The sequence below is a fragment of the Oncorhynchus tshawytscha genome, linkage group LG30 (assembly GCF_018296145.1).
Source record: "Oncorhynchus tshawytscha isolate Ot180627B linkage group LG30, Otsh_v2.0, whole genome shotgun sequence".
In the NCBI taxonomy this organism is placed as follows: domain Eukaryota; kingdom Metazoa; phylum Chordata; class Actinopteri; order Salmoniformes; family Salmonidae; genus Oncorhynchus; species Oncorhynchus tshawytscha.
In genome coordinates, this window is record NC_056458.1 from 1,005,800 (window position 1) to 1,030,116 (window position 24,317).

At 43.5% G+C, this 24,317-nt stretch overlaps 1 protein-coding gene across 2 annotated transcripts in view; it reads right to left on the bottom strand.

Moving 5' to 3' along the window:
* LOC112229031 (bifunctional heparan sulfate N-deacetylase/N-sulfotransferase 1) overlaps positions 1-24,317 on the bottom strand; it is a 109,835-nt gene that overhangs the window by 84,956 nt on the left and 562 nt on the right. The window contains exon 1 of one of the 2 annotated variants that reach the window (XM_024394911.2): positions 22,884-23,080. The exons of the other annotated variant lie outside the window; for it this stretch is intronic. The gene's annotated coding sequence lies outside the window, so the exon portion shown is untranslated. Of the gene's footprint in view, positions 1-22,883; positions 23,081-24,317 lie in introns of those variants that run through there. 2 annotated transcript variants of the gene reach the window in all.

Below are 24,317 nucleotides of genomic sequence, written 5' to 3' on the forward strand. Positions count from 1 at the left end.
TGTCGTGGGTGATGTTGGCTTTCGCCGACTGGTCGAGCACCGGTACACACAACCAAGTGCGCTATTTTTCAGATGTTTCCCATACACAGTAAAAGCGTCACTGCTATTAGCTTCACGACTGACATTTGGACCAGCGAAATCAGCCCCATGAGCATGCTGAGTCTGACAGCACAGCGGGTCGTTGAGGATTTCGTACTGAGGAAAGTCGTATTTCATACTCATGAATGTGCTGGTTGTCATATCGCTGCTGCCATTTCAATGTCATTTGAGAACATGTTTGAAACATGAACACACTAGCTAGCTCCATTCTAACAACTGACTGGAGAAATAAGCTCATCGACTGCGCCTGCAGCAGACGTGATACCCTCTGTCATGGCATTGAAAAGCCTGCTCAACAAAACTACCGACACAGGCTGTGAACAAGCAATTCGGTGGCACTCTCTCTTTACTGTGTCGCCACCAAGCTCGATGATAGGTACGAGGACCTCTACTTCGATGCAGACAAGAAACAGGGTTTATGTGAAATATTACATACACAGCTGGACAAGATGGAAACAGACAGCGTGCGCACTGAGGAAGAGAGGCCACGGACAGACAGAGCTGAAAATTCACTGCTTGACATGTATGATGAAATCCTAGTTGAGAATGAAACGACTAAACAGCACAGCAATTACGTGAAAGAAATAGGTTTTGATTAAGTTTTTCTGGTAACGGGGACATACGTAAATGCCAACAAAATAACTTTACAATGATGGCCTACCCCGGCCAAACCCTCGCTGGGTCAGAATGCTTAAAATGCTGTACTAGAATGCTTAAAAAGGCTGCTAGAATTTTAAATATTGGTATAGTTTTTTTTGGCAAGGTAGATTAACATTCAATTCTATGGCAACAGCTTTGGTGTACATTCCTCCAGTCAGCATGGCAAATGCACGCTCCCTCAAAAAACTTTGTGAGACAAAACTGCACATTTTAGAGTTCCTTTTTTTGTACCTCAGCACAAAGTTCCTGTTTAATGATCATTAATGATCATGATTATTATTATTATTATTTTTAAATCAGCCGCTTGATATGCCACACCTGTCAGATGAATGGATGACCTTGGCCAAGGTCCAAGGCTCACTAATAGGGATGTAAACTATTTCTTTCACAACACGCGAGAAGTAAACTTTTTGTGCATATGGAACATTTCTGGGATCTTTTATTTCTGCTCATGAAACATGGGACCAACACTTTACATGTTTATATTTTTTGTTCAGTATAGTTAGTTATCTAGCTAGTTACGTTTCATCATCTGAATGCCCACATTTAGAAGACTGTATTTATTTGTTTGGTAGATGGTTGGACCAGGTCCGCTAAATGCAAACGCTAAGATTTAACACAACAATATCCATCATATCCACAACAGGTATGGCTGCTACAGATATCATAATGCTGGGAAAAAAAAGGACACTCGCAATGAAGAGAGAGAAACCAATTAGACAAAATAAGCTTTACAGAGAAAGTTATGATACGAAGTACGCTGCATGTAAAAAATAAATAAAAAAAATCTATTTTCATAAGATTCATATTTATTTGTGGATGTTACATTGCCTGTCTCAGTCACCCCCATATCTTTACAATATTGTAGAACACGCAAACAAAACTCAAGATATTTAAATATGGCTCATGGTTCTCACACCCTTCCATAGACTTACACAGTAATTATGAAGACTTCCGGAGGCCGTGCTCCAACCTATCAGAGCTCTTGCAGCATGAACTGACATGGTGTCCACCCAATCAAAGGGTCAGAGAATTAATCTAGTACTGAAAGAATAACCAACAGCTAGCTAGCACTGCGCTGCATAGAATGTGGTGAGTAGTTGACTCAAAAGAAAAACACAATAATTGAACAGTTTAAAAAAAAATTTGAGAAGCAGCAGAGAGATTTAATTGGATTTTTGTTCACTTTCAGAGTAAGCTAATGCAGCTAGCTAATTTAGACTACACAAACACCCGGGCTAAAATAGACAGGAATGCTATTTATGTCAGCTAACTGGCTAAGGTTATCCAACACTGGCACTCTTCCAAGTCAAGGTAAGCTTTCGGTTTTGTTAAATTTATTGCAACTGGGGCCCGCTAAACTGCTTGTTGACTGTAGCGGGTTACATAGCTACTAGAACTATGATGTTAGCCAATATGGTGACCACAATGTAGGCTATGTAGCGGTTAGCAGTTAAGGTATGCAGATTTGGCTTGGAAATGTCACAGACAGCAGGTGTGTTTGTGCACTGAAGTCCACAAGCGAAAAGGTGGGAGGAGAGCGTGTAGATGCGAGACGGAATTATAGAACAAACAAGGTGAGCATGTTGTTTGCATGTGGCTGCTATGAAAGTGAACTGTGTGTGTGGGTGATCAGGGTGTATTCATTCCTCCGATTCTGTTGAAAAGCATTTCTTAAAACGGAAGCAAACGAAGCAGGGATAAACCTAACTGAATTTGTCCATATGAAAACTCTAATTTGCAACTGTTTGGACTAATGATTGCACCCCAAATCAGCAAGATGAAGGCAAATGCGTGCAAGACGGTATTGAATGTGTCACGGTCTGTCCGTCACCTTGATTACTTCAATTTGTTTCTCAAATGTGTGCACCTACGTTATAAACTTTCATTTGTAGGCAACCTCATAATGGGTATAAGGAAAATTCAAGTATCATGTAGTAGCCTAAACCTATTGATGTTACATTGAACTGGGTGAATGGAATATGAATGACAGTCATCCAATATGGTGTAATAGAAATAAGACCACGCTGATCTTTTTTTTTTTTTAAGTTAGTTTTTTTTACTTGGCCTCCCTAATCTTACACAGCACTGACTGCCCTATGCTAAACCCTAACTTTAACCCCTACCCTATCAATAACCCTTACCGTAGTCATTTTACATTTCTACTTCAATTGGGTAGGGACGTCCCAAGGATGCCGGATAGCAAAGACCATTCACTGAGGCAACGCTTTGGGCAAGAGGCAAATTTTGTGATTGGTTCTCACTTGAAAGGAAAAACATCAATGTTCCCTCTAAGCTGCACCCGCACATAGCTCCCCCGGGACTGCCGGGCAGAAGAAATATCAACCTGCACAGAGAAGCATATTCAAAGCTCAGAGGGAGAATTTCCCCCCTTAGTTAACACTATCAACGTTTCCCTTTACTATTGGAATTGTGATGGAATCAACGCAATATTATCTACTTTCAATGCAACACACAAACAAAACTTCTGTTGGCAGAATGCATTGGAGTAGGATTCTATTGCATTGACATGCACAACAGCCATACTCTGATTGGTTATGCCGCACAGACCGGTGCGGCATAACCAATCAGAGCTGCAATAGGCCTATATGCAAATAGACCATTGCCATTCATGGATCTGTGCCATTGACTTTGAACTGGGCTGTGTTTACAGCATGAGCAGTAGATGTGCTTGTTTTGAAATCAAAGCGAGAGCTGCATGTCGCCACGTGTGCACATTTGTTCCTATCCTTTGCTAGTTAGTGAGTCATTTTAGGCCAGTTAGACAATTTGTAGTCAGAAATGGGGGAAGTCATTGCTTCCTCTGGTAAAGGCAGTGTTGTATTTTGAGACAGGCTTGGCGAAGCTAAGTAGCCAATAGGCAGAGGATTACATAATTTGTCTCGGAATAATACATTTGATATTGGAAAGATGTTTCTTGAGTCAAACAACATTTTCATTCACCTGGTCTGAAGGACAAGTGGATAAACAGGTTAATGTCAAGCCATGTCAATGTCTATTTCAAAAGACATGGAATGTAAGGCCTACGGTGAACACATTGGCTGCTACTGTAGGCTCAACGATAGCTGTTCTATTTCCATGTTAAAATGTGATGAGATGCATTTTATCCATTGTTTTTTTATGTAGGCCACTCTGGTAGGCCTACATTATGACCAAATAGCCACAGTAGCTTACTTGACCACTGTCTGAATCTGTAACGTAAAGCAGGTACAGATTGTACAAGCGATGAAAACATAACTAAATACCAATACATTGAAAATGTGTCCCATGTCGTTGTTTTCCCAGATGGCTAGCATGAGAAAGCTCAGTTTTCAGAGTTCAGACAAATGTTTTGCTGGAATTTAGTGCAGCTTAGAGTAACACACAGTCCCCCCCCCCAAAAAAATTGAATATTTCTGGGACTCCGAAATTTGATGTGGTGCTTACATTAATTCTCTTTCCTCAAACTTAAGAAACCAGTTTATATACACTGCCATTCAAAAGTTTGGGGTCACATAGGAATGTCCCTGTTTTTGAAAGAAAAGCATTTTTTTTTGTCCATTAAAATAACATCAAATTGATCAGAAATACAGTGTTGACATTGTTAATGTTGTAAATGACTATTGTAGCTGGAAACAGCAGATTTTTTATGGAATATCTACAAAGGTGTACTGAGGCCCATTATCAGCAACCATCACTCTTGTGTTCCAATGGCACGTTGTGTTAGCTAATCCAAGTATATCATTTTAAAAAGGCTAAATGATCATTAGAAACCCCTTTTGCAATTATGTTAGCACAGCTGAAAACAGTTGTCCTGATTAAAGAAGCAATAAAACTTGCCTTCTTTAGACTAGTTGAGTATCTGGAGCATCAGCATTTGTGGGTTTGATTACAGGCTCAAAATGGCCAGAAACAAAACTTTCTTCTGACACTCATCAGTCTATTCTTGTTCTGAGAAATGAAGGCTATTCCATGCGAGAAATTGCGAAGAAACTGAAGATCTCGTACAATGCTGTTTACTACTCCCTTCACAGAACAGTGCAAACTGGCTCTTACCAGAATAGAAAGAGGAGTGGGAGGCCCCGGTGCACAACTGAGCAAGAGGACAAGTACATTAATGTCTAGTTTGAGAAACAGATGCCTCACAAGTTCTCAACTGGAAGCTTCATTAAATAGTACCCACAAAACACCAGTCTCAAAAGTGAAGAGGCGACTCCGGGATGCTGGCCTTCTAGGCAAGAGTTGCAAAGAAAAAGCCATATCCCAGACTGGCCAAGTTAAAGAAAAGACTAGGATAGGCTAAAGCACACAGACACTGGACAGAGGAAGATTGTCCATAACACTTTTTTCCCAAACAAATCTAAGTTTGAGGTGTTCGGCTCACAAAGAAGAACATTTGTGAGACGCAGAAAAAAAATGTAAAGATGCTGGGAGGAGTGCTTGGCACCATCTGTCAAGCATGGGGGAGGCAATGTGATGGTCTGGGGGTGCTTTAGTGGTGGTAAAGTGGGAGATTTGTACATGGTAAAAGGGATCTTGAAGAAGGAAGACTATCACTCCATTTTGCAACGCCATGCCATACCCTTTGGAAGCCGCTTAATTGGAGCCAATTTCCTCCTACCACAGGACAATGGCCCAAAGCACAGCTCCAAACTATGCAAGTACTATTTAGGGAAGAAGCAGTCTGCTGGTATTCAGTCTATAATGGAGTGGCCAGCACAGTCACCGGATCTCAACTCTATTGAGCTGTTGTGGGAGCAGCTTGACCGTATGGTATGTAAGAAGTGCCCATCAAGCCAATCCAACTTGTGGAAGGTGCTTCAGGAAGCATGGGGTGAAATCTCTTCAGATACCTCAACAAATTGACTATTAGAATGCCAAAGGTCTGCAAGGCTGTATGTTGCAAATGGAGGATTCTTTGGTGAAAGCAAAGTTTGAAGGACAATTATTATTTATAACCTTGTCAACATCTTGACTATATTTCTTATTCATTTTGCAACTCGTTTTATGTATGTTTTCATGGAAAACAAGGACATTTCTAAGTGACCCCAAACTTTTGAATGGTGGTGTATATCGGTTATGTGTGAATATTTCCACTCTAAAAATCGGATCTAGAAAATCCCATAACGGTTGGGCTCTAGAGTCACCCACGTACTCAGCTAGAGCAACGCCAAGGTTTGGTCGCAGGCTCAGGTAACGCACACAAGTTTTCCATAGAACTCAACAACCGACAGGCCAATCATTTCATGACATTTTGTAACCATGACAATGGCCCACGAAGAACACAAAAAACGCTGAGGTGAGTACAAATTGTAATTGGGCTTCAGTCCTTTCTTTTCTTTGCCTTTTGGATCATCGTGTGCTTTCTTTGTTGAGTCTCTAATTTCCCACCAAACACTAGCATGTTGTTATTATGATAATAGCCATTAATTTGCTTCAGCCACAGCAAGGCATTAGCCTAATTTTACTCTGCTATAACAAAATGTATTTATGAAAAAAGGTCATTCATTAAATACAATTATATATTTTTTTTTACCAAAAGCTTAATACGAGCACAGTTCTGAGCCACCTCTAGGCCTATCCTTTAGCAGCTGTTAGTGCTGATACAACTGGGAACATGTGGCATTGTCCTCCGTAGCACAGTTAGTAGAGCATGTCACTTGCATTGCCAGGATAGAGGATTCGACTCCCGGGACCACCCATACGTAAAATGTATGCACGCATGACCAAGTCACTTGAACAACAGCGTCTGCTTAAATGGCATATATTAATATGTAGGATGAGCCAGGCGGGCAGTTTTCGGCATTTCAGCTCCATAGTGCCTCTATCTCACAGTTCAATGAAGCTCACCTTCCACAGGTGGCCTGGGGTATAAAATGTAATCAAATCAAGATACAAAAAAAAAATTGTAATTGGTTTATAGGCCTAATCAAGTGTTAATTAGTAAGTAAATGTTTAAGTAAAGGGCAGGTAAGTAAGCATAGCAGGTGTATATGACAGCTCAATTCCTACACCCACCAAAAGAAACTAAACCCACATCAGTTTCTCTGGAAAACAAAACAAAGAGAACCTCTCCTGGCAACCTCACCAAAAACAGTAGAAAACAGATTTTGCACCCGTGAGTAAATGTAGCTGAAAACAGCTTCAAACTGAGCTTAGGGCTCCTTTAAAACAACATTCCTGTGCTGCATGAATGAGGGCTTAGACTTAATGAGAAAAACAATGGTTTGTGTGAAAATTTAGCAGTACCCCCACAGTGCTAGTTTATCCTGAATAGGTCAAGACTGAGGCAGCAGCTGACGCAAAAGCAACCTAGAACTAAACTCACGCATGGACGAGGAGCTTCATCAAAAGCAGATTCCGCTGGCATCCCGGGTGGCACAGTGGTTAAGGGTGGTGTACTGCAGAGCCAGCTGTGCCACCAGAGACTCTGGGTTCGTGCCCAGGCTCTGTCGTAACCGGCCGCAACCGGGAGGTCCGTGGGGCGACGCACAATTGGCCTAGCGTCGTCCGGGTTAGGGAGGGTTTGGCCGGTAGGGATATCCTTGTCTCATCGCGCACCAGCGACTCCTGTGGCGGGCCAGGCGCAGTGCACGGTAACCAAGGTTGCCAGGTGCACAGGGTTGCCTCCGACACATTGGTGCAGCTGGCTTCCGGGTTGGATGCGCGCTGTGTTAAGAAGCAGTGCGGCTTGGTTGGGTTGTGTATTGGAGGACGCATGACTTTCGACCTTAGTCTCTCCCGAGCCCGTACCGGAGTTGTAGCGACGAGACAAGATAGTAGCTACTAACAATTGGATACCAGAAAATTGGGGAGAAAAAGGGGTCAAATTCAACAACAACAAAACACAAACCGGAAGGAGGTCATATGCATGTGTGACGAGTTTACTGACAACTGGCCTAGATGCTCAAGATTAAGAGAGTCAAAAATGTACAGGAGTGGAGCTCATCATTTACATGTACGGCCCCAAAAACAAACAAGCTCTAACCCATATCTGTGTGCGGTCCCCTGAGCCAAAGAGCCATGTTCCAATCGAATCTCAAAAAATGTAGAAGAGCTTCACCAGCTCAGAGCGGCTAAAAACAGTGTCCTATAATGAGGCATGTCAACATCCATTGATTGTGGCTCACATTTAGTGCACCATGCTATGTCAGCTAAACATAATGTAAGCTTGGCCACAAAGCCTATTACACAACTCCCACAGAACCTTGATCGCCCTGTTCTCACAAGAGAGCTAGTCTGCTTTTTTTTTTTAAATGGTTTTCACATTTGAATTTATATAACACATTCTAAGTAGTAAGTCATGAAATATTAACACAAATTACATTCCAAAGTAAACCATTTTTTTTTTTTAAAGACTATCAAAAGGAAGCAGCCTCATGTTTGTAACTGATAAGTGGAGCTCGTCTCCCACCTGAAGGCCCAGAGGCAAATTAGGAAAATACAGTATCTTCCAGATGGCACATTCAATCTCTTCCCCATGTAGTGCCAGACAACAGAGGGAAGCAGGAGAAATTACACACACACCACACACACCCAGCACCAGTGTCGCTCCATATCGGATGTGCCCATGGGTGCAAGAGAGTGGAAACTAGAGCAACAAAAGGCAGACAACTTAAATTCAGATGAGGGAAAGACAACCGTCCTTGAGTCAGCAGTTCTGCTGCACAGAACATGCTAACAATCAGGGCTGAGATCCTGGGCTTATTTATATATATATATACACACACACACACACACACACACACACACACACACGACTGAGGGAAGCATGTGGGTCTGCAGAAAGGCACAGGGCACCTGCTTAGGCATATACGGTACACAAGCACATGCTGATCAAGTTTTGCTTTTGGGAATAAAACAGAACATCAACTTTTCGATTGCAAGACCATTGAGTCTCCAGAGATGTAAAGGGAAATAATTATTAAGCCATGTTAAATGAACTAGAAAAAGGAGGCTGGCACAGAATCCCCTCCATCTAGACTCTCCCTTCTGACAGTACTTCTGAGAGAGAAGGGAGGAGGCACACAAAAAATGTCCTGGAATAGAAAGCTCAAATCTGTCTTTCCCAGAAGACGGAAGATTGGATAGGACATTCCAGCACAATATAATAAGAAAATGGATCAGATGTCCATGTGGGATGGGTGTGTCGCAGGGCGGAGGGGCTCTGGTACAACCAAAGGTCTTAGGCTCCGCGCCAGCCATAGCAGTGGAATTACATCATGTGGGGAATCGTCTCTGGCGTTCGAGGGGCTGAGAGGCTACCACAGTCTAGTCTCTCCTCTGTTTCATCAGCCTTTCCTCCCCATGACAACGCCACCTTTGTCAGCTCTCCAGGTGAAATAACACAGACAAGGAAGCAAAAACAAGTCAGTCATTTTGTCACCGCTCGACATTTGAACCCAATTTCTTCCATCCAGCAGCAATGTAATTCAAACAGCTTGCTTGCCTGGCTGGAAGAGACAAGTGTATCACACGTGGGCTGACAAAGGGGGGGGGAAAGCAAGCGACAGAAATAGCCATCTGCGCGTCGTGTGTAAGCATTGGGATGAGCAATATCAGTTATCCAAGCACACGTTGTGTGTCTGAGCAAGTTAGAGCAACTCGTTTTGAAAAACTATTTTACTGCGACAAAGTGCCAATTCTGGCCTTGACCCCTGTCTGGAATGAATATTTCTTCCAGGCATACGCTGTGTGATGCAGTGACCTTTCTCTGCTTGCTCCCATTGTTTTCTCTGTCTGCACTCTTCCCTCAGCCCTGTGCAAACACTGACACAATCTCACAGGGCACCAACTGGAATGGAACAAGTACACAGGCTGAATAATCAAATTCCACTAAGAGGAGCAATTGCTATGTAATACCTAACTCACGATATGTTGCCTCTAAAAACAATTGGGCAATATTGTCATGAACCCCTTTTCAAAACAGCCCCATTGTTACCTTTCTTGTTGGCATTGACCTTCTATAGAGCCATTGCTTTGCCGGCATCTGAGCAAGAGATATTCGAGTTTGACCCTGTTGTTACAATCGTTATCATGGTAACCTGACATGACAGTAAGCAGTATCAAGTGCTCAATTCCCCAGAGCGCACTGCTTTCATTTCTTCACAACGTGTGAGAAGCTGGCCATACTTGTAAATAATTCCCTTGTATAATGTGTAAACTTTCCTGTTATGGTAAATAAGAAGTTGGCTCCAGTTACACTAAAAACATTTTCTGATATGTTCTGGTAATTATATGCGCTGGCTAGCCAGACAGTTGATAGCTAGCTAAAACATTGACTGGAAAGTTCCTTGTATTAGTTGCTGTTTGAGGAAACGTTTGATGTCAGACAACAACAAAATAATGTTCTTGACCTGATGCGTGCCAAAGCTGTTTCTACAGTTGCACCATTGAGAGCATCTTGAAAGCTGCATCACTACTTGGTGTGGCAACTGCAAGGCACTACAGAGGGTGCTGTGCATTTCCTTTTTTATGCCCCCCCCCCCATTTAAAAAAAAACTTTTTATAACTCTGCATTGTTGAGAAGGACTCGTTAGTAAGGATTTCACAGTAAAAAGTTTACACCTGTTGTATTCGGCTCATGTGACAAATGAAAATTGGACTAGTCGATTGCCAGAAATATACACGGAGTGTAAAGAAAAAAACATTCGGTGACACTGGTTAAAGATGGATTCTTAAGCCTCCAGACAATTGAGACATGGATTGTGTGTGCCATTCGGAGGGTGAATGGAATGGACAAGACAACACTTTTAAAGTTCCTTTGAACGAGGTATTCTCGTTGGAGTCAACATGGGCCAGCATCCCTGTGGAACGCTCTCGACACCTTGTAGAGTCAACATGGGCCAGCATCCCTGTGGAACGCTCTCGACACCTTGTAGAGTCAACATGGGCCAGCATCCCTGTGGAACGCTCTCGACACCTTGTAGAGTCAACATGGGCCAGCATCCCTGTGGAACGCTCTCGACACCTTGTAGAGTCAACATGGGCCAGCATCCCTGTGGAACGCTCTCGACACCTTGTAGAGTCAACATGGGCCAGCATCCCTGTGGAACGCTCTCGACACCTTGTAGAGTCAACATGGGCCAGCATCCCTGTGGAACGCTCTCGACACCTTGTAGAGTCAACATGGGCCAGCATCCCTGTGGAACGCTCTCGACACCTTGTAGAGTCAACATGGGCCAGCATCCCTGTGGAACGCTCTCGACACCTTGTAGAGTCAACATGGGCCAGCATCCCTGTGGAACGCTCTCGACACCTTGTAGAGTCAACATGGGCCAGCATCCCTGTGGAACGCTCTCGACACCTTGTAGAGTCAACATGGGCCAGCATCCCTGTGGAACGCTCTCGACACCTTGTAGAGTCAACATGGGCCAGCATCCCTGTGGAACGCTCTCGACACCTTGTAGAGTCAACATGGGCCAGCATCCCTGTGGAACGGACACCTTGTAGAGTCAACATGGGCCAGCATCCCTGTGGAACGCTCTCGACACCTTGTAGAGTCAACATGGGCCAGCATCCCTGTGGAACGCTCTCGACACCTTGTAGAGTCAACATGGGCCAGCATCCCTGTGGAACGCTCTCGACACCTTGTAGAGTCAACATGGGCCAGCATCCCTGTGGAACGCTCTCGACACCTTGTAGAGTCAACATGGGCCAGCATCCCTGTGGAACGCTCTCGACACCTTGTAGAGTCAACATGGGCCAGCATCCCTGTGGAACGCTCTCGACACCTTTGTGGGCCAGCAGAGTCAACATGGGCCAGCATCCCTGTGGAACGCTCTCGACACCTTGTAGAGTCAACATGGGCCAGCATCCCTGTGGAACGCTCTCGACACCTTGTAGAGTCAACATGGGCCAGCATCCCTGTGGAACGCTCTCGACACCTTGTAGAGTCCACATGGGCCAGCATCCCTGTGGAACGCTCTCGACACCTTGTAGAGTCCACATGGGCCAGCATCCCTGTGGAACGCTCTCGACACCTTGTAGAGTCCACATGGACCAGCATCCCTGTGGAACGCTCTCGACACCTTGTAGAGTCCACGCCCCGACAAATTGAGGCTGTTCTGAGGGCAAAGCGGGGGTGAAACTTAATGTTAGTAAGGTGTAAGTACAGGCTTTGTTTGCGGGCAATTACTTTCAGATATAAAGAAAGCAAAAAGCGTCATGCTAAAGTTGCCAGCTTTTCGTCTTGGTTCGAAAGGGGTATAAATTGAAAAACTGAATGACAAATCGCTTCAGTTTTTTATTTATTTAAGTGGACCACTGTGGAATGCAGAACAACATGCTCAGCCACATCTGCTTTCTGCAGCTAATACCCATAAAGTCACTGGTGCACTGGCTCATCATTAGGGATGAGTTGAGCTGCTTGTTAAGACATAAAGCTACTTACTGCACAATCGACGTAAGGCAACTTTCAATTTCCATTTCAATGGAGAATCCATTTACTGGCGCGGACAGGGCTGCATACCAATAGAGTGACTGACTGCACCTAAGACACAAGGGGACAGGAGGCAGCTCTACATCCATGTGGGAATACAGTCTATTCCTGCTGGGAGAGACCGGTCCTACAGTCTGACTGAACACTTCATCTACCTGAATGCTTTTCAATTATTCACAGTTTCAGAAAAAGCCATTACATAATTTCCCTGACTGCTAAAATAAATCTAAAACTAGCTTGAAGTGGTCACTCATTGTGACAGTTCCATAGTCTGGTACAAGAGAGAGGTGGAAGCCTTGCCTGGGAGACTGATGTAACAACGGGAAACTAAAGAGTAAGGCTGGTTGATATGGACCAAAATCCCCAAAACTTCATATCAATAGAATATGGAACTGCAGAGACAATGTGTTTAGAATAGATAGCATGGTGTAAATGTGTGTGTGACGGTAATATCATAGAACACTGAAATCACACAAACCTAATACATTTTCTATTTCGCCTTGATTTAACCAGGTAGGCCAGTTACAACAGCAACCTGGCCAAGATAAAGCGACAAACAACAGAGTTACACATGGGATAAACAAACGTACAGTCAATAACACAATAGAAAAATCTATATACAGTGTGTGCAAATGGAGTAAGATTAGGGAGTTAAGGCAATAAATAGGCCATAGTGGTGAAACAATTACATTTTAGCAATAACACTGGAGTGATAGATGTGCAAGTAGAGATACTGGGGTGCAAAGAAACAAAAAATAAATAACGATATGGGGATGAGGTAGTTGGGTGGACGATTTACAGATGGGCTGTGTACAGGTACAATGATCGGTAAGCTGCTCTGACAGCTGATGTAAAAAGTTAGTGAGGGAGATTTAAGTCTCCAACTTCAGTGATTTTTATTTGTTGCAATTCATTCCAGTCATTGGCAGCAGAGAACTGGAAGGAAAGGCAGCCAAAGGAGGAGACCAGTGAAATATACCTGCAGGAGCGCCTGCTACGGATGGGTGCTGCTAAGGTGACCAGTGAGCTGAGATAAGGCAGGGCTTTACCTAGCATAGACTTATAGATGACCTGGAGCCAGTGGATTTGGCGATGAATATGAAGCGAGGGCCAGCCAACGAGAGTATACAGGTCGCAGTGGTGGTGACAAAACGGATGGCACTGTGATAGGAAATTGGATGCAGTCTGAGTAGAGTGTTGGAGGCTATTTTGTAAATGACATCGCCAAAGTCAAGGATCGGTAGGATAGTCAGTTTTACGAGGGTGTTTGGCAGCATGAGTGAAGGATGATTTGTGGCAAAATAGGAAGCCGATTCTAGATTTTATTTTGGATTGGAGATGCTTAATGTGAGTCTGGAAGGAGAGTTTACAGTCTAACCAGACACCTAGGTATTTGTAGATGTCCACATATTCTAAGTCAGAACCATTCAGAGTAGTGACGTTAGACGGGCGAGCAGGTGCGGGAAGCGATCGGTTGAAGAGCATGCATTTAGTTTTACTTGCATTTAAGAACAGTTAAGAACACTGAAGGAGAGTTGTATGGCATTGAAGCTCGTCTGGAGATTAGTTAACTGTGTCCAAAGAAGGGCAAGAAGTATACAGAATGGTGTCGTCTGCATAGAGGTGGATCAGAGAATCACCGGCAGCAAGAGCAACATCATTGATGTATATAGAGAAAAGAGTCGCACGAGAATTGAACCCTGTGGCACCCCCATAGAGACTGCCAGAGATCCGGACAACAGGCCCTCCAATTTGACACACTGAACTCTATCAGAGAAGTAGTTGATGAACCAGGCGAGGCAGTCATTTGAGAAACCAAGGCTGCTGAGTCTGCCGAAAAGAGTGCGGTGATTGACAGAGTCGAAAGCCTTGGCCGGGTCGATGAAGACGGCTGCACAGTATTGTCTTTTATCGATGGCTGTTATGATATCGTTTAGGACCTTGAGCGTGGCTGAGGTGCACCCATAACCAGCTCGGACACCAGATTGCATAGTGAAGGTACATACGGTGGGATTCGAAATGGTCGGTGAGCCGTTTGTTAACTTGGCTTTCAAAGACTTTAGAAGGGCAGGGCAGGATGGATATAAGTCTAACAGTTTGGGTCTAGAGTGTCTCCCCCTTTGAAGAGGGGAATGACCGCGGCAGCTTTCCAATCTTTAGGGATCTCAGACGATACGAAAGAGGTTGAACAGGCTAGTAATAGGGGTTGCAACAATTGTGGTGGATAATTTTAGAAAGAGAGGGTCCAGATTGTCTAGCCCAGCTGATTTGTAGGGGTCCAGATTTTGCAGCGCTTTCAGAACATCAGCCATCTGGATTTGGGTGAAGAAGAAGTGGGGAGGCTTCGGCAAGTTGCTGTGGGGGGGGGGGTGCAGAGCTGTAGAATGGGGTAGCCGTAGAGAAATGCTTATTGAAATTCTCAATTTATCGTGGATTTATCGGTGGTGACCGTGTTTCCTAGCCTCAGTGCAGTGGGCAGATGTGAGGAGGTTCTCCTTGGACTTTAGTGTCCCAGAACTTGTTGGAGTTTGTGCTACAGGATGCAAATTTCTGTTTGAAAAAGCTAGACTTTGTTTTCCTACCAGCCTGTGTATATTGGCTCCTAACTTCCCTGAAAAGTTGCATATCGCGGAGGCTATTCGATGCTAATGCAGTACGCCACAATATGTTTTCGTGATGATCAAGGGCAGTCAAGTCTGGAGTGAACCAAGGGCTATATCTGTTCTTCGTTCAATTGTTTTTAAATGGGGCATGCTTATTTAAGATGGTGAGGAATGCACTTTTAAAGAATAACCAGACATCCTCTACTGATGGGATGAGGTCAATATCCTTCCAGGATACCCGGGCCAGGTCGATTAGAAAGGCCTGCTTGCTGAAGTGTTTTAGGGAGCGTTTGACAGTGACGAGGGGTGGTCGTTTGACCACGGACCCATAAGCACAGGCAATGAGGCAGTGATCGCTGAGATCCTGGTTGAAGACAGCAGAGGTGTATTTAGAGGGCAGATTGGTCAGGATGATATCGATGAGGGTGCCCGTGTTTACGGATTTAGGGTTGTACCTGGTAGGTTCCTTGATAATTTGTGTGAGATTGAGGGCATCTAACTTAGATTGTAGGACGGCCTGGGTGTTAGCATATCCCAGTTTAGGTCACCTAACAGTATGAACTCTGAAGATAAATGGGGGGAGGGGGGGTTAATTCACATATGGTGTCCAAGGCACAGCTGGGGGCTGAGGGGGGTCTCGTGTTAACCTCTACATCACCAGAGGAACAGAGTATGAGTAGGATAAGGGTACGGCTAAAGGCTTTGAGAACTGGTCGTCTACTGCTTTGGGAGCAGAGAATAAAAGGAGCAGATTTCTGGGCGTGGTAGAAGAGGTCTCGTCTCTGGAGGCACCAGTTAATCCAGGTGAGGTCTCCGCATGCGTGTGGGACAAAAGAGCTATCTAAGGCATGTTGAGCGGGACTGAGGGCTCTAAAGTGAAATAAAACACTGAGAACTTGCCAAGACAGCAGTAGACAAGACGTAGACAGAAAGAGGCATAAAGCAAATCACAGGTGTTGATCAGGAGAGCTAAGACAACAACGGGTAAATGGCGATGAATGGGCAGAGCGGGTCAGTTAGGTACATACAGGACCTGAGTTCGAGGATGGGGCCAACAGGTAAACAAAATAAGGAACCGTGTTATTGAAACAGTCCAGGGGGTACCAGCTGTGTAGCCGAGTGATCATAGGGTCAAAAGAGCAGCAATAGGTGAGTCATGGTGCCGTTCGGTAGTGACTACTATGCTAGACGAGCAGGGTACACAGCGTTTAGAAAAGTTAGCGGGCCGGGGCTAGTAGAAGGTTCTTCGGCAACATCGTGACAGAATAGCCTGTTGAGACCACATCGGGCGATCACGTCGGCAGTCCAGTTGTGATGGATCGGCGGGGCTCCGTGTCAACAATAAAGGGTCCAGGCCAATTGGCAAAGGAAGTATTTGAGCCCTAGAATTAGCTGGTATATGGGCCTAGCTCGAGGCTAGCTCAAGGCTAGCTGGTGTTAGCTAACGCCTCTGTCCCGAAGCAAACAGTAGCCACTCGTTTGCAGCTAGCTAGCTGCGATGATCCGGTGTAATGATCCAGAGCGGCAGGAATCCGGTGATGTGGTAGAGAGAAGCAGCCCGATACGCCCTGGGTTGATATCTCGCTGTGCAGACTGGCAGGTGTTTTCCGAGCTAAGGCTGGCTGATGACTGAGAAAAAAGGTGAAGACCGCTAGCCGTGGCTAACAATGTAGCTAGTTAGCTTACTAGCTCCTGGTGGAAGTTCCACCAGGAATAAAAAAAAGCAGATCCATACTACATTGGGTGAGGCGGGTAGCAGAAATGTATATTTAGTTCGTAGATAGAAAGTGCAAATTAGATATCCTGTATGAATAGCCGGTCTTTTTCGTGTTTAAAACAAACACACACGTCCGACTGCTACACCACCCTGGATCAGAAAATACATCGCTAAGGTCTACTGCAGACTGGTACCATCATGCCAATCTCACTTCGGGGTAAATTAACAAGCAGTAGATTTCCTACTGTATCACGGCTGACTGAAAAGGAAAGGAATGGCAGTCTGATACCCAGGGGATTGTATGCCACTGTGTGTGTGTGTGTGTGTGTGTGTTGCGACATTTACAGAGTCAAGGACATGTAATTCATGCTTGTTGCGTGGAGATGTGTTTATCTGGATCCATGTGATTACAGATGCAGGGCTAATACAACCACCTGCAGTGGTCGAGCTGCAAGGCTCATGCCCACGGGATTATCGGATCATACTCAGATTAACATCATACTCAGCATTATTCCTGTGACATTTTCACTGCTGGCCTGGGCAGTGACCATGACGCTAACGTGTGCATTTTAGACCTCACTGGTTTGTCAGATCAGTGGATTTGACATGCAGGAAAATACCGGTTGTTGCTATTGACATGCCAGTATGTGTTGTTGCTATTGCCATTTAATTATCCTTACAGTGTGAAAATGTACATTGTTATTGAGAGAGCAGGCATTGAACATAGTGTGTTTATAAGAGCATTGTTGTTGCAACTGTGAGTGCAAGCTGGCAACGGCCAATTGAGTAAACAGCAGCCCATCTAGCCTAGCTGTGCTAATTTGGCACACACCGAAACATGGTGGCTCATGTGTCAGAGGTTCTTTACTTAGTCAACAACACTGTTCACATCAGCTGTGACAACAACAATGGCAATGTGGATATGAGAGGGGGGTGATTGGATGTTTTCCCAAATGCTGCCCATCTGTCAGGAAATGTAGAGACATTTTTTCAGCCAGATCTAACTCCGCGCACAGATATGCTGGTGAGAATCTTCTCTGATCTATTCTCATGAAATCAATCTGGACCTGCATGCCTGACGCTCTGCCGGGTCAAACAGGACTAAATCAGAAGACAGACAGGCACAAACACTGTTGAATAAAAGAGCAGAACCATACTGTCAACAAACTTCATTAACTATAATCTCCACAGACGAATAAGTGACTCACGAGTATGAAACAGTAGCACATTCTTAGAGCATTTAGTGTCACTCTTTGTCATACTACCATGAACTGCATTCCAAACATGCAAGCAGACAGCGAGTCCCCATTGTGCTATCACGCTACTCTTAATCAATTCTAATTCCAGTTTAACTAGTCAAAAGAATCCAGTAGTGTAAACCTAAGGAACTGATCTCTGTCAAACAAATTACATTAGTGTGGTTTACAATAGTAGCAAGGACCCCTGGATAATCATTAGTCTAAGATGATGGATCAACAGAGTAATCCCAGTCATTACAGAGAATCAGCTAGTTGGCTCGTGTACACGCGCAGACACACACAGAACCAGGACTTTGAATACAGTATGTCTGACTTGGAAGGTTTAACAACAGATGGGGGCTAGGCCTTTTATCTAACTAAAAGCAAACTGTGGCAAACTAGGCCTATCATTTGCCCTGTGCCTTACTTCAGAGCAGTTAGACATCATATCGTTATCCTTCACTGTCTGAACTTTGACCCCACACACTTCCAGAACAACACATGCACCTTATTAATGAAGTCAAGCGGCTCGCTGTGCCAAGAGATAAGAGGCCAGCTGCTGATGTATTCTGCCGCGAATGAGAAGGAGTTGATACTTGGGTGAGTTGAACACAAATATCCCTGTGTTGACAGAGAGGCAAAGTGACAGCTTGCTCAGTGTCGGTTCCAGCAGGGAGGGTGGAGGGAGATACTGGGCCAGGCAGAACTTGGCAGTGCCCCTGCGAAGAAGACAAATTGTTATGCAGTCCCTAGATTTGGCACGCTCCTCCTGGAGATTAATTACTCTTTCCTCCGTGTCGAACAGAATGAGAGCTGGAGGAGAGAGAGGCGCTGGCTGGCAGCATGGGGACTGGGGAGAGGACCAGTGACAGGCACACAGGGCCATAGGCATTATGTGGTCCGGTTCCTTTACTCCTGATTACCAAAAGCCACAGACGGGGACAACCAACCCTCCTCCTGACCACGACAAGTGGCAGTTATGTGGTTAAGTTCATAGCCATTTAATTGTTATGGTAAATTGTTTTGCTTTGGAAGGAAGCGTACTGCCAGAATGTATGGAATCGAGTTAAGCGGCAATGAGTATTGCATGTGTACAAATATAGTTTGGCCTACAGACCCAATAGTGGAATATCATGACTAGAGTACATCATCTTATCAGTACTACTTTTGTTCATTCATGGACCATGTAGAACACACCCTGATGCAAATAGCCTACTGTTCTACAGAGCCAATCTGAATGGGAGAGGAGGTACTTAACTTGTATTCATCATACGTTCCAATAATTTGTAATATTACTGCACAATCAAACAATAGATGGCTTGATGAGCAACCAAGGTCATGCTTCACAGCCCCAGGGGTTCTTCAAAGCTACAAAATGTAACAGAGAAGTGTGTGTTATAGATGTCACTCATTGGAAGCAAGTCTAAGAAGTGGCAGATCTGTTCTATGTGCTCTATTTCTATGCTTCCCATTCTAAAGTTATGTATTTCGCATCTTTTACTTTTGGTTTTGTATATCAACTTCATACTGCTGAATTAAAAAATATATTTGAAAGCAGTTTAAATGGTACAATGATGCTCTACACTACACATTGCTTCTTTTGTCATAAACTGAAAATAGGTGAACTATTAGAATTTTTGCAACCATGAAATGGCGGCGCAATTTCTGCATATTGCACCTTTAAGTAGATTGTTTCACCATCAATTAGGGATACATTAGAACTCAGTTGACCAATATTGCAACCGGACACTGACAAGTCATGGGAGCAGGGACTAGATGCCATTAATTTGAGGGGCATAATCAATCTGCAGTACACTATTACATAACCATCTATGGTAACAGTTTAATGGAATATACTAATGGATACTGCAGTGGAGGATGATCTTGATCATACCTACAAAAAGTAGGCTTTTTAAGAGCATTTCAAAGCAGAGGTATAATTCAAGTACACTAAATATCTATAGTCCGGGCCATAAAACATATTAAAAGATTATAGTGTAAAGACATCTGGTCTTCATTTTGCTAAAAGTCCATTACACAGATTATACAACCACAAGATAGGCCAAAACATAATTGCTTATGACCAAAAAGTCACTAATGGTGGCTTAAAGGAGAGTCTTGGATATTATTTACTATCCATTACAATCCATCAGGTAGGTGAAGCGTTTCCATGGTTACAGTCAATAGGTGAAATAGATGAGTGATATTTTCAATCTCCATTCGCCCTGGATAAAAATGGAAAAACTAGTGTAGCCAATGAGTCCTGGTAAACCATGACGAAAAGGTATGAACACATCATGAGTGGGGGCGCTCTAACTGCTGTACAATGACTGTGGCCAGTCAACTTCAGGCCTGTAACATCCAGCAGCACATGTGTTCACCAACCTAACATCACAGTGAAGTCTAGAGGCAGAAAGTTGGCAGAGCGAAGGGACTCTCTCCATACAATGATGTGTTTCATCACAGACGAGCAATTAATTAATGTCAGTGCGTCATGCCAGGCAAACAAAGTGCCTTGTGAGAGGGGAGCATATATCATGGACTTGGGAGGGCAGAGGGTGGGGTTTGGGTTTTAGGAGATTCAGAGCATAGGCTACTGCAAAAACTGGAAACCAACATCTGTTGAATGCAGTAAAATACCAATTCCACATAGTGGTTTACAATAACATAATATGTGTACATGAACGGTACCATTGTCTAATGTTATGGCATGAGATATGAGTGATGGCAGATTTTGGACAAATAAAATAGATGAAATGAGATCCATTTGAAAAATGTACCTTTAGATAAATCTGTCAAATAAAATAAAAGTCTCAAACGGAATAAATACCATTATGTAAGACACTAATCAGGTCAGGTGCACCCTAAAATAAACATGATTTTAATAAATGTAATGTCAACACCCTTTTGAATAGACTTACGTAACATCAGAACCAAATGTATGCATTTAAATTTTATTTATGTAGCCCAAGTCATCATCACTCTACAAATAAGCCATCTCCCGGGGAGGGGGGGGGAATAGGGCTATGAGCAGATTCTGATTAATTTGCCTAAGTGCTGGTGGTGGACTGTGACCCACTATAGTAGAGAGGGAAGCACCCTGTGGAGTAGCACAGCAAGTACTCTGTGAGGGAGGTTTAGACTAGAGGTCCAAGGATTGGAAGGTTGACTGGGTCCAATCCCGTGATAAAGGAAAGCTTAACCTGACATGGCGAGGGAACATTTTCTGTGTTGCATGTGCAGTGTAACTTATGATAAGCCCTCGCTGATGGAGCTATCGAATAATAGCTCAAACGGTTGGTAAGTTGTCAAGGATGGTGGTCACGTGTGTCTGCGAGCAGAGGATCACTGGTTTGAGCCTGGTATGGGGACAGGGACAGCGGAGGAAGCTAAACTGTTAACAGCACACTGACGTCTCTCACACAACATGAAGAAAAACACATTGTATGCGTAAGTGTGCAAAGGGAACCTGTATAAGTGTGCAAAGGGAACCTGTATAAGTATGCAAAGGGAACCTGTATAAGTATGCAAAGGGAACCTGTATAAGTATGCAAAGGGAACCTGTATAAGTATGCAAAGGGAACCTGTATAAGTATGCAAAGGGAACCTGTATAAGTATGCAAAGGGAACCTGTATAAGTATGCAAAGGGAACCTGTATAAGTATGCAAAGGGAACCTGTATAAGTATGCAAAGGGAACCTCTTGATGTTTCTATGTAAAAAATTAAAAATATTTTTTTTTAAACATAGAAACACTTTATTTGGAAATAAAATAAACCTAAGGTTTAAAACATTCCTGAATACAGCCATATGAAGTGATCACTCCTGAAAGTGTACAGCAAAAAGCAATCTGACCCAGTGCACTGACAAACAGGAACAGAAAGAAGTAGGCAAAGCATATCGCTATAGGAAATGGCATATGCCTGAATCTAGACACGTAATCTACTTTCACAGGAAAGGAATACAATATGGTCAGAACTGCTCTGCTAAAACAATTTCAAGAGGGAGGGTGACCAAGGCAAAAACATCTTGCAGATCCTCTGAGAATATGAGTGCAAAGAAAATGGAGCTCCCGAGTGGCGCAGCGGTCTAAGACACTGCATCTCAGTGCTAGAAGCGACCCTGGTTCGATTCCAGGCTGTATCACAATCGGCCGTGATTGGGAGTCCCATAGGGCGGCGCACAATTGGCCAAGCGTCGTCCGGGTTAGGCTGGGGTATGCCGTCATTGTAAATAAGAATTTGTTCTTAACGGACTTGCCTAGTTAAATAAAAGGTTAAATAAAAAATATATACATTTTAAATAAAAGAGCCAAAAATGTATTTGTAGTTGGCTACACATCTATTATAACACTCAAACTGTGTGCACAATTTGGAAACATTGTCAGCTAGTAACGTTAGCTAGCTAGGGTCAAGTATAGACAAAACAGGACATGTTGCTGTTTACGTGTGCATTGCATTGCAGTAGTAGGCTCCATCACTGGGGTTCTTAAATGGTTACATTTATTAAGCACTGGCATAATAAGATGCATTCAACATTAATATCCATGTTACTATGTTGTATTATATTAATCACCGCAAAGTGAGTCTTCTGGAGATAAAACATTCACTCGGCAACTGTGCACGGACACAAAAGCTGTAACGTTCAATGCTATCCTCCCTAGCTAGTTAGTTAGCTTGATCGATTCTGTACACCGAAAATAGCTGGCTGTTTTCAACTCATAGTTTGGCTGGCTAACAGAACTAACGTTAGTTAGTTAGCAGGCTAGCTGATTCAATGTGAAGCTAACGTTCCCAGATAAGCTAGCTATCATCATGCATTAGCATTGCAGTTTACCAGGTTAATAAATCACTGTGTAGTCTTTGTTTTATTGTTATAAATGTAGGTCGCGATCAACCGTATTTATGATTTTAGACAACCATTTAAAAAGGTTCACATATCTAACTAACGATGTCCTCGTTGATCTGTCGTTGTAGCTACAGTAGCTGGCTCCCCGCTTCTCCAAATTCGAGATCTCGAATTTGGAGAAGCGGAGACTTTCAGAGGCTAACCTTAAGTACAGTAGCGTTCTCCGGGAACGCGTGTGCTCCCTGCAGCACGCTTACTACACAAACCCATTTAACTTACCCACTTGATTGTTTCATCGACACGACCAAAGCTTGGTGTATAAAAGCTGGATTTGATGTTCGGCTTTAGGCAGTAGCTTTAACAGAAATGGGGCGTCCCGGTTTAGATTTAGACTACTCCTAGGGTGAGAGAGAAACACGAGTGGACTCGCCTCACTCCTTCTACTTGGGAGTATTCATTAAGCCGATTCTGTTGCAAAAACCTTTTGTCTGTTGTTAAACGTTTTGCAACAGACCCCGTTTCCTCCAAACTGGAAATGCTTTGCAACGAAAACGAGAGTTTATATTGAACAAATGCAGGTAGGCTCCGCAACGTTTTGTTACATTTGCTCTGTTTGGTTCTTAAAATGTGAACGGTTTCCGTTTCAATACGCAATGAATACACCCCTGGTCACCTTCTTGGAAAGTTGCGAATGGTCGCTGGATGACGTAACAATACCTCGATTGATTCCCCCCCTAAAAACAAAACGTCAACAAGCTGCTGAGGCTCATTGCAACATTAGTTTGGGATTTTATATATATCTATATATATCTATATATCTATATATATATCAGGTTAATATATATATATTGTTGTTTTATTGAATACAGGCTGTTATTAAAAATGACACATTCCACTGAACATTCATGATGGGATAAGAATCACAATCATCTCTATCTCTTCTCTCACTCGCTCCATCTCGGCCTCTCCTCTCTCTCTGAAGGCATGGGTTTCATACTATATAGTATTGTGATTATGACACGAATGGGGCAGGGATCCGAAGTCTTCTGAGAGACAGAAACATACCTCTTTACACCTGTGCCTGCTATAATGCATTTATGAAATCACTAAAATGCATAAATGTGTTAATCCCTAATCCTGGTTATTCTTATGGCTTTACAGATAAATAGTAGTATCTTTGACCTCTGCTCAGGACATGCCGTTAATCATCACGGTCATGGCCCAGTTTTTCAAAACTTTTTATCTGGATCAGAATTATCCGTATTTGTAATCGTCTTTTTTGCTATTCAGGATCAGATCGGTCTAGCTGTTTTTTAGCCTTTTTTTCCCAGAAAATAATCAGATAGGATCCTTCTGATCTAGATACCACAATATCAAGATCACAGAATCTGGATTTTCAGTGCTTTGAACAGGCCTACACTTTGCCATCTACTGGACAGGTTGCGATAGGCTACTTAGTCTACACTTTCATAGGAAAACAGAAATGACTAAACTACATGAATAAATGTATGGTTCGTGCTATCCGGGGTCCTTGGGACATCCCTGCCCTAAACCCTTAGCCTAGCCATAACCCTAACATTTACTTAAGAATTTAAAATGTCAACTTCAATGGGGTACGGATGTCCCAAGGATAAAATAATTATAGAACGCACATACTTGCATTTACTAGACACTTCTCAAAATAACTGACCACATAGCCTACTTATACCGCAG